At 39.8% G+C, this 10,377-nt stretch overlaps 1 long non-coding RNA gene across 1 annotated transcript; it reads left to right on the top strand.

Moving 5' to 3' along the window:
- Positions 1–2,089: 2,089 nt before the first annotated feature.
- LOC134202160 (uncharacterized) lies at positions 2,090–3,272 on the top strand. The gene is made up of 4 exons (XR_009977170.1): positions 2,090–2,308; positions 2,372–2,506; positions 2,565–2,868; positions 2,929–3,272. It is a non-coding gene; the product is annotated as an uncharacterized LOC134202160 (long non-coding RNA).
- The last annotated feature ends 7,105 nt before the right edge of the window (positions 3,273–10,377 follow it).

The following is a 10,377-nucleotide window of genomic DNA, read 5'->3' as shown; positions in this document are numbered from 1 at the left end:
CGTCGCCAGCAAAAATGGCCATAAGATCTGTCAGATCAACTGTGAACAAAATTATTTGATTTCAATAATCACATTATTTCCCGAAATTTAGTACTATTTTTCATGCATATTTTCATAATTAGGCTTTGAACTAGCACAGATTGAAAATAATGATATTGGCGACGATTTTAAAGGTGCTTAAAAAGTGATCGGCGCGTTTTGTTACCAGCGAAACTGACAATAGTGTTTATATAGCCGATTTAATCGGGATATGGGTTGATAGATTATATTTGCTTAGTGTTTAATTTACTTATGAAGTAGTTGTTGTTATTGCACCAGGTACAATCTTAAAAGATAGTTAAAGCGTGAATATTTTTCACGTAAGTTGCAAAATTTAGTGCAGTACGATGGCAAGTATTTGTGTGTGTTTGTATATGTGTGCGCAAAAAGTATCGCCCATTTTATCGGCACTTATTTCTCAGAAGTTTTGACGGAAATTGTGTTCCCTAAAATTAGCCGCAGTGAAAAATGGACTCAGAGGACATGGCCAAAATACAACCGGCATCGGACACGACACTGTTATTTTATTTTAGTGAGAAATTTGGTAGGTATTCCAAATACAAAAAACGCGCTCAAAATTCTCATCAATTTTTGGTTCAACTGATTTGCTCGCTGCAGTTTGCATTCGATTAGGAAATCTTATCCCATTGTTTCCTACGGTGAATCAGACTATGGGCTCTGAAGCTATGGCTATAAATAATTTTTTATTCTATTCTAATACATAAAAATGAATTTCTGTCTATCTGAACCTTATAGACTCCAAAACTACTGAACCGATCGGCGTGAAAATTTGTATGCAAAGGTTTTTTGGGCCGGAGAAGGTTCTTAAGATGGTTCGAGACCCCTCCATCAAAAACATACTGTATAAGTTTAATGTTTTTTTTTCTCAAAAATAGTATTGTGAATTGTGTGTATTCGTCTTTGATGTTTGTATTAATAAATCTACTTTTTTTATTTGCGTTTATTTTCCGTCGGCCGTGTGAAGAACAACCATCGACGTCAGGAAAATGACTCTCACCTCTGGATCCGACAAATCGCACCCTTCAACACAATGCCAACGGCGCCAAGTAGAATCCAGACTACTGGGAAGTGAGACAGTCCCTGGACTCTGCCGTACTACTTCGTTGGTGGTACTACTCAACTACCGGCGCTATCATTTAAAATCGATCTATTAAATTCTCTATTAAATAAAAATAAATCAGCCTATTTCATCGGGTTGTGTTTGTTTTCCGTTTAAATCATCCGATTTATTACTTATTTTAGTAGATCAAAAACAACCGATTTTATCGGGAATCGTCTACTGTTCATCAGAATATAATTACTAATCGAGCAATTAACTTGCTTTTCATCAGCCGATTTCGTCGGCTATATTTTATTATTAAATTGAATCAGTTGATTAATCAACCGATTTCGTCGGCTATATTTTATTATTAAATTAAATTAGTTGATTAATCATACGATTCTCTAGATTTTCATCGGTCGATTTCGTCGGTTTAATGGCTTTTTTGTGCTAAACTACGTTAGCCGATTATTCTGCCAACTAAATTGCTTTAAATCTGTTGTTTTGGTTGCCCGATTTAATGTGTTGTTTAATCGCTAAACGCCCCTGTAAAGCTCCCATAAGCGTCTGTGCAACAAACAACCGATTAGTCGGCTGCAAAGTAGGCCGATCCGACCGACGAAAACCGACGAAATCGGGGGAAAAGTCGGTAGGATGTTTTATGGGGGGGCTTCAGAGGTATACTGGAAATAGAAAATTACTCAAAACTAGAGGCCTGAATAAGAGAAACGCGGATAGGTATGTGCCGCCAATCGAACCGTCAAAAAACAGCAGCCAATCGAGCGGGAGACCTGTCAAGCAGCCAAAATGTTGGCTCAAATACTGAAAACGACTAAATTTGTTTTTATGCCATTTTTAAATAAACAAATTTGAATGCATTTTACATTTGTTTGCAATAATATATGCAAGTCATTTATAGAAATTGCATTGTTTATTGGATTCTATTGTCATGTGATGTACACGCTTAGATCAATTTACCTATTTATGGGTACTTCTTTTACCCATATATGGGTATTGTATACAACACCTAAATTATGGGTGAAATAAACTGATAATATCGGTAATATTTACTTATATTATTAGTAAGTCGAGTTTACGCAAATTTAGGTGAATGCATTTCACCCATATTTGGATGAAAAACGGAACTTAACCGATTCCGTCAGAATCAAATTGATAACCAAACAAACCTGACGTCGATTTGAAGGAAGAGTAAGATAATAAAAAAATAAAAATCAAATCAAATTTCTAATATTTTCAACATTTTAATTTCAGATCCGCCACCTGCTTCCGAAGCTGCTGTTGTTTTATTTATTTTTACATACCTCCTTTCGCTGTTAGTTTCGGTGCTACAATTTCTTCCCGATCGAGACTTGCTTTCCGATTTTGCTGCTTTTGTTAGTTCAAAAGGTAAGCTATTTACTTTAATGGAATTTTATGATCTTTAATAAGATTTACTATTTTTCAGAACTTTGAGCATGCTGCGGTTAATAGTTATTGCGGTTAAACGATCGAATCACTGCTGGATAATTATAAAGAGGAGAGTCACGAAAATCTGGAATCCCGATGTGAGCTGACGGTTCCGTAGTAGGCTGATGTGATGACCATTCCAAGAGGCAACTGTAAATAGATACAGCGGAGTCATCGAGGAATCACGAGAGCAAACGTAAACGTTAGCGAGAATGGAACTAAGAATGAATGCCATTCCGAGAGCTGATTTTCTTTGCCGCCATTCGATGCCAAAGTCCGGACCGTAGATCTTCATTTAAAAAGTAAGTTATTCAGTCGTATATAATATTCTAGTTTTAATTTTGATTTAAAATATATTTCAGATCTCAGTACATGTAGCAGCGGACCTTATGTTTCGCACTTGGTTTCGCCGTACTTCTTCCAGAATTCTTGCTGTCGTTCTGGAAAAACCTCCGACAACGAATAGGGTAATAAAAGCCGATAGGTTCCTCTTGCGGTTAACGATTATCGACCCGAAGCTGCTGCTGATCATCCCAAGCGTCGCCAGTTCCGGTACCTCGCTATTTATTTTCCTGCCACCAGTACTGCTAACGTCGTTGTCAAACATCCGACAACGAATAGGTTAATGAAAGCTATAACTTGTAAAACGATGAATAGGCAGCAGACCTTTTGTTGCAACCCATAATAAAAACAATAATCCGCTTGATATGTTTGTTTATTATGCGAAATATTTTTTTTTCATGCAGTGCAATTTTGAATATGAAAACAAAAACGATCACCCATATTTGAGTTAAGTTCACCTATAATAGAGTACCCATAAATAGGTAAACATTACCAATTTTTCAGAAAGTGGCATGTACTCATATATGGGTAAATGCGATTTCACCCATAAATAGGTATGTGCACTTTTTGGCGATTATAGGTAAATTTCACCTATATTTGGGTGAACTGAACTAAGCGTGTAGACACATTAAATAGCGGATTGTGAGATTTTATCTACATAAACCATTTCTTCCTTTTCATGTGTTGCTCTTTGATGAAGAAGATTGAATGCAGTGTTGGCAGAGTCATATTTTCTGTCAACACTGCATTCAATCTTCTTCATCAAAGAGCAACACATGAAAAGGAAGAAATGGTTTATGTAGATAAAATCTCACAATCCGCTATTTAATGTGTCTACACCACATGACAATAGAATCCAATAAACAATGCATTTTCTATAAATGACTTGCATATATTATTGCAAACAAATGCAAAATGCATTCAAATTTGTTTATTTAAAAATGGCATAAAAACAAATTTAGTCGTTTTCAGTATTTGAGCCAACATTTTGGCTGCTTGACAGGTCTCCCGCTCGATTGGCTGCTGTTTTTTGACGGTTCGATTGGCGGCACATGCCTATCCGCGTTTCTCTTATTCAGGCCTCTACTCAAAACCATACATTTTTGATATCATCGAATAACAAGGTTTCAATAGTCTGAAATTCGAAATAAGTTTTCGTTCCATGAAATAATTAATAATGTATAATAAAAATAATGTTAATTCCACAGACAAACAGACATAACACTCGTCAAATTTCCACCGTTCACTGATTTACTGGCCAATTCAAATAATCATTAGTTGGCCAATCGATCACTCGTGGCGCGCGCATCGTTTTTGCTTGAGTTTGACGTTTGCTCACTACCGCCATCTGGTTCGCGATTTGCCCAACTAACTGAAATCAACAGATGTCGTTAGTGTTCGAACGACGATGTATTTGATGAGTAAATGTTCAATGTGTTATGTCTGTTTGTCTGTGGTAATTCATTTAGTTTCCGTTAGCGATTATTCAGCTGAGATTCAGCGCACACTCTACATCTTGCGAGTCCCCCCGGATACACAAAACGCCAATTTCAATTCTGCGTTTTCCGCCTCAGAGCTGCCCTCGCTCTCTCAATGAGTAATGGAAAATCATCAGGTATCGATATGGTTGGTTATTTCATCATCAAAACTTTTCCAACTCCGCCAAAATCTGGTTCTGGGGTTGATCAACCAACACACTAACTTTTTCTTTTCGCGCTCGGCAAAATCGGGCACCGCTCTAGCTCAGCAAATTGCAGAACTGAACTTCGGCAGAAAATTTCGTTTATTACTGATTTTCGGAATTTTCTTTACTGTATCTCAGTAGCCGAAACGTCACTTTTACTGAGATCTCGACAAAAAACATGTTTGCTGAAATTCGGCGGTGCCAAATAAACAAAAAATGCTGAGATCTCGGCGAAAAAAATTAAGTGTGTAGCATGGTCTGATCGAATCTTTCCGGATGAATGGCGGAAAAGCCTAATTTTACCCGTCCACAAAACAACATTTCAATTTTTGGAAAGGTTTGCGGCTGTAAATTAGGTCCTAAAGCCCTACCTCGTTTATGGTTGCAAACAATAGTGCATCGGTCAATAATACTTGAACCGATGTTATAAAAATTCTGGTAAAAATCTAAATCAGTAAAAATAATATTTTTGTGTTTAAGACATTTTAAGGCAAATTTTTGGCTGTGCAACATTTCAGAACGAGTGAACCATCAGCCCAAAACGTCAGCCCCATATATTAACTGTCAAATGATGAGTCAAGTGCCCTGCGGTGTTTTGCTAGTGCGTTTGAATCCGTACGTCAAACAAGATCGAAAATGTCGGGGAAGCATTATTCATCTATTTTTAAATTTCATATTAAACAATGTTCCTTACGATTTTTGAGTCGAAACAAAAACTGACACGTTCAGGATGATTACCTTCATCGTTCCCTGAAAGAAAATCGAATATCGATTCTTCATTTTAGGACCCAATTAGAAGTCGAAAATAGGTTCGGCTTTCGCTAACAAGCGTTCCGAAATATGGCACAGGCACATACTTCGCATATCTGGACGATGTTCTGCACAACGACGGCAAGCACGCGGATCTAGAACATTTCCAAGGCCTTCATCAGGACTTCTAACAGTGGCAAGAATGGGGATTTTCCGGCACCTCCTTGATTTTGTCCGGAACTTGGTAGACTCTGACAACCAGCAAATGCGTTCGAGGACACGTCCTCATTCCTCTGGTTGGGTGACTAACCCATCTCCAACAAAATATTGTGGAAGTTCTCGGAGTCTCCATTGATCGGAGACTCTCGTTCCTTTCGCACTTCCGCGAACTCAAAGTGAATTGTCGGACCAGAAACAACGTGGTTCGGACCTTGTCTCATCCTCATCGAACCAACAACAGGAGGTTCTTCAATTCCTACCCGAGCAACACACATGTTGTAATTCAGTTGATGATACTCATATATGACCAAATTTGGTCATATATGAGTTATTGCAACCAAATCAACGTGAATTGTGCTGCTAGGGTACGTTCGAGCCGCCTCAGAATTGTTACTCGCAACACCAGCCGACTCTGCCTGTGCCAAAGCTGGCACTCTACCTTGTTGCCACCGTGCGATGGCGGCCATCTGCCGCTAGCCGGCTCGATCGCCGCAGCCACTGCTGGACAATACAAGATCCCTCTCCTAGCTGAAGGGGCGGAATCGACACACTACGGCCTGCGGCGTATATAAATAGTTTGCAATTTCCTCTGGGATGACAATTCCGTGGCTCTTAGCATTTTTTCGGCTGAAGCAGCCACGGCGCCGTATTCTACCCGTCCAGGGAAGCCATCCTCGTACTTTTAGACTCTGCCAGCGCCATCTCCACATTCCAGAGTGATAAGCCTACGCACAACAGGATCCAAAGCATCTTAGTGAACATTCTTTCGAACACGACTTTCCCTTGGATCCTGGGGCACTGCGGAGTGCCTGGCAACAACAAGGCGGATCTCCTTGCCAAAGTCGGACATCAGGGCCTACATTCCACCGCATCCTTCCCGTTTGGTGATATCAAAACCTGCATGAAGGAAATCATTTGAGAAAACTGGGAAAAACTGGACAACTACATCCGTTTACCTCCGGAAAATTAAAGGGACCACATTGGCGTGGACATATATGTTCCCTATTTTTAAGAACAGCAGATCATCTCCCGGCTTCGAATCGGACACAGGGGGCCCTTGCATAATTTCGGCAGGAGCCCTTTCTGTACTATCTGCAATGTCTGTGACGTTAGCAACTCTGTGGAGCATTTTGTCAGCGGATGTTTGTAAAATCAAGTTCTCCCATTCAAGTGTCCAAGTTTACCTTCGAAATACTTATAAAATCTTTATGAAGTTTGTACAATTATTCCAAAGAATATACATTTAAGCATATTCCAGGCTTACTTCAAGAATTCCGAACGAAAAATTCCGGGGTCCTCAGAAAAATTGATTCGATTTTCTTTGGTGTTGTTCTCTCAGGATTCCCTACGTAATGTTTTCAGAAGCAACATTAGGTTTTAATTTATACTGGAATCATCATCGGAGATTCTCAGGTTTTCATATTTTTTTCTGCTTCGGTTTTTCTCCAAAGATAACAAATGTCTGTAAAAGTCTGTAACATCAATCAAAAGTCTGTATAATGTCTGTAATCTGCATGATGTCTGTATGCAAGACCAAAAGTCTGTATAAATACAGACATGTCTGTATATCTGGCATCCCTGGAGCGAGGGGCTAATCAACGGGTTAGTGCTGCCAATCAATCCAGTGCTGCCACTTTCACTGAACCGACAACACACTTACACGGTAAGAAAAAAGTACTTAATTTTAGATACTTATTTCTCTTGACATCTCCCCCCTTTTCTTTTGTTGTCATAAAATGAAGAGCAAAACTACTCAACAAGGGCAGTAAAGTGTACACTCAGAAATATAATTAATCCGAAAAAGATTTTAAATTAATCTTATTTGTCATTTCTATGAATTAAACTAGCTTAGGTTAACAATGTATACTATCAATCATTATAATTTAAACTAAGCGGGATTAACGTAGAAATATACGTTACTTTGCATACTGTCTTTTGCAGAATTTCATTTTTCTTCTAGCGCATGGTAAACCTCATTAGTACGATCGTAAATTATTTAGTTATTTAACCCAACAGCATCTGCGGATAACAAAAGGTAAGACACTGAGCATTACTATGGAATATGTAGATATTCATTTGAATTGTCTTTTTGTTCTAGACCGGGTTTAAGAATATCAAATAAATGCCAAAGCTCGCCTCTAGAGAATGTTTTACGGCTGCATCTCATCCACGAGCACGTACTCGACCCTGCTGTGTGGCATCAGCCAGGATGCCGATTTCTACTGGCACGAAATAACCACTTTGCTCGGTTCTACGATTGTCCCAACTCCCAAAACAGTACCAAACAAAGCATCTTCCTCGGCCGCCTATAGTCAGTACCAGAAACGAGTACCAAATCAAGTTTCCGAGCGAGGCGCTTGTGCTACATCATGGGGTCTTAAGCGATCCGAAAGTGACATATGGATCCATCAATTGCAGCCGGGATAACACCAATCGAAAACCTGGGTAGCAGTCAAGGTCAGGCGTATATTCCGAGATCACGAATACGGATAGCTGCGGTTAAGTTGGGGGACGGACGACTGTTGGCATGCCATAGTGGTAAACTTCAAGATTGCAGGCAATTTATCATGGAAACCCAAAAGGCAATGTTTCAAAAATGCTGTATGCAGAGCATGCCGGAAACTACAAATGATTTGTTAAATTACTTACATCTTTTTTAAAATAAAATATCAATTGTCTATTTCTTGTTTTAATTTATAATTTGTAAATATAAACATTCAAAACAATCCAATCTAAAATACATTTTTCCCAGGAAATACTATTGGCAATAAGGTCAATCTATACTATATACCGTATTCATCAAAGTTATACTAATCGAGAATAAACTGCACTTAAACTAACACTGGGTCAACCAGGCGAATAGCCAGTTAGCATGACTTTTAATCTATTCAGCATAGATTTTTACCAGAGTGTAGGAACCCAACGCTAAGTAATCTCATGTTAACAAAAGTTGAGTGAAATTTACCTAAATTTTGGTTAGTTTCTATTCAAAATTAAGTACAATTTACTTAATATTAAGTGAATTTCACTTAATTTCAAGCAGGCCCTCCTTAGCTGTGCGGTAAGACGCGCGGCTACAAAGCAAGACCATGCTGAGGGTGGCTGGGTTCGATTCCCGGTGCCGGTCTAGGCAATTTTCGAATTGGAAATTGTCTCGACTTCCCTGGGCATAAAAGTATCATCGTGTTAGCCTCATGATATACGAATGCAAAAATGGTATTATCAATTTCCCACCTTATCGGCCGCGACGATTTGAAATCGTCGCAAAACAAATTGACGCCAAAATCGTCGCCAGCAGAAATGGCCATAAGATCTGTCAAATCAACTGTGAACAAAATTTTATATACTCAATAATCACATTATTTCCCAAAATTGAGCCCTGTTTTTAATGCAGATTGACATTATTTTCTAATAAAACTAACATAATTTTAGAATAAAGATGTTGGCGACGATTTTGATAGTGCCTAAAAAATGGTCGACGCGTTTTGTTACCAAGGCAACAGACAATAACTTGGCTTAGAAACCTCGCAGTTAATAACTATGGAAGTGCTTAATGAACACTAATCTGCGAGGCGGCTCTGTCCCAGTGTGGGGATGTAATGCCAAGAAGAAGAAGAAGAAGAAGAATTTCAAGAAAAAAATATTTAATTTTGGGTTCCCACGCTAAACCCCCGATTTGAATGAAAAGTAACTAATATTAGGAACTTTTTCTCTAACCGTGTATACATGGCTGCAAAATAGGCCTTTTCATGTGACACTGCTGAAACTCCACTTGTTTACAACCGCTGAACAGGCCTGCAATAGGCCTTTTCATGTGACACTGCCGGGACTGCACTTGTTTACAACCGCTGAGCGAACCGTTCAAATCCGATGCTGTCATTTTCATAGAAGAACTGTCAATTGACGGTAAAATCAACTGTTTTCAAACGTCTCGTGAAAAGGCCTATCCCGAAGCTGTCACATTCATAGAAGAGCTGTCAATTGACGATAAAATCAGCTGATGTTAAACGTCTCGTGAAAAGGCCTATGGTTGACATAATAGAGGTATTTTAAATATAAACTATAGAAGAAGATTGTCGCTATCGTCACTTGCGAAACATTTTTGCTGGCGAGTATCCAGCTTTCCACGCTCGGTAATGGCGGCTTATCGGTGTTTTTTTTTTTTTTTTTTTTTTACAAGGGAGAATGCATTTACACACTAACCCAGTACACGTGCATTGTAGTTGCCAAACTACCACACGGAAGTGTACTGGAGTGTCGGACTCGACCATACCGGTAATACCGACTAAACTCCCTTTGGCTCCACCATCCTTTCCCCCAGGAACTACCTCGCAGTACTACTTCTGGGGGACGGCAGTACTAAGCGTACTCACTCATTATCGCTCACACAGGCACTCATCCCACGCGAGACTGACTTGGGTGCTCGCACCCAGTTCACTCCATTTGAGTCTTACTTGGATGCTCTCCCGGACGCTCCGCTGCCATGCCTCGAGGTGTCAATAGCGGTAACTGCCTGGGCCTACAGATATTGCGCTACGACACTCTGCCTCAGCACGAGCAGATCAATCACACCACTGCCGAAGCAGACCATACGCTACCCTGCCGAAGCAGGGACACTCCCCATGCACCACATGTGCACAACTGTAGGTGTGTGGGTACAACCCACTGCTACCCTGCCGCCGAAGCAGCTTCTCCAAAGACCATTCGCTCCATGTGACCCTTTTTCGGGTGCTCACTCTAACACTCCACTGCAATGCCTCGAGGTGTCGATGGGATACCTCGACTCCTGCATCAGCATGTGCAGTCCATACTCAGA

This window comes from Armigeres subalbatus, chromosome 1, assembly GCF_024139115.2.
Source record: "Armigeres subalbatus isolate Guangzhou_Male chromosome 1, GZ_Asu_2, whole genome shotgun sequence".
Lineage (NCBI taxonomy): Eukaryota > Metazoa > Arthropoda > Insecta > Diptera > Culicidae > Armigeres > Armigeres subalbatus.
This window is presented reverse-complemented; position numbering and strand designations above follow the sequence as displayed.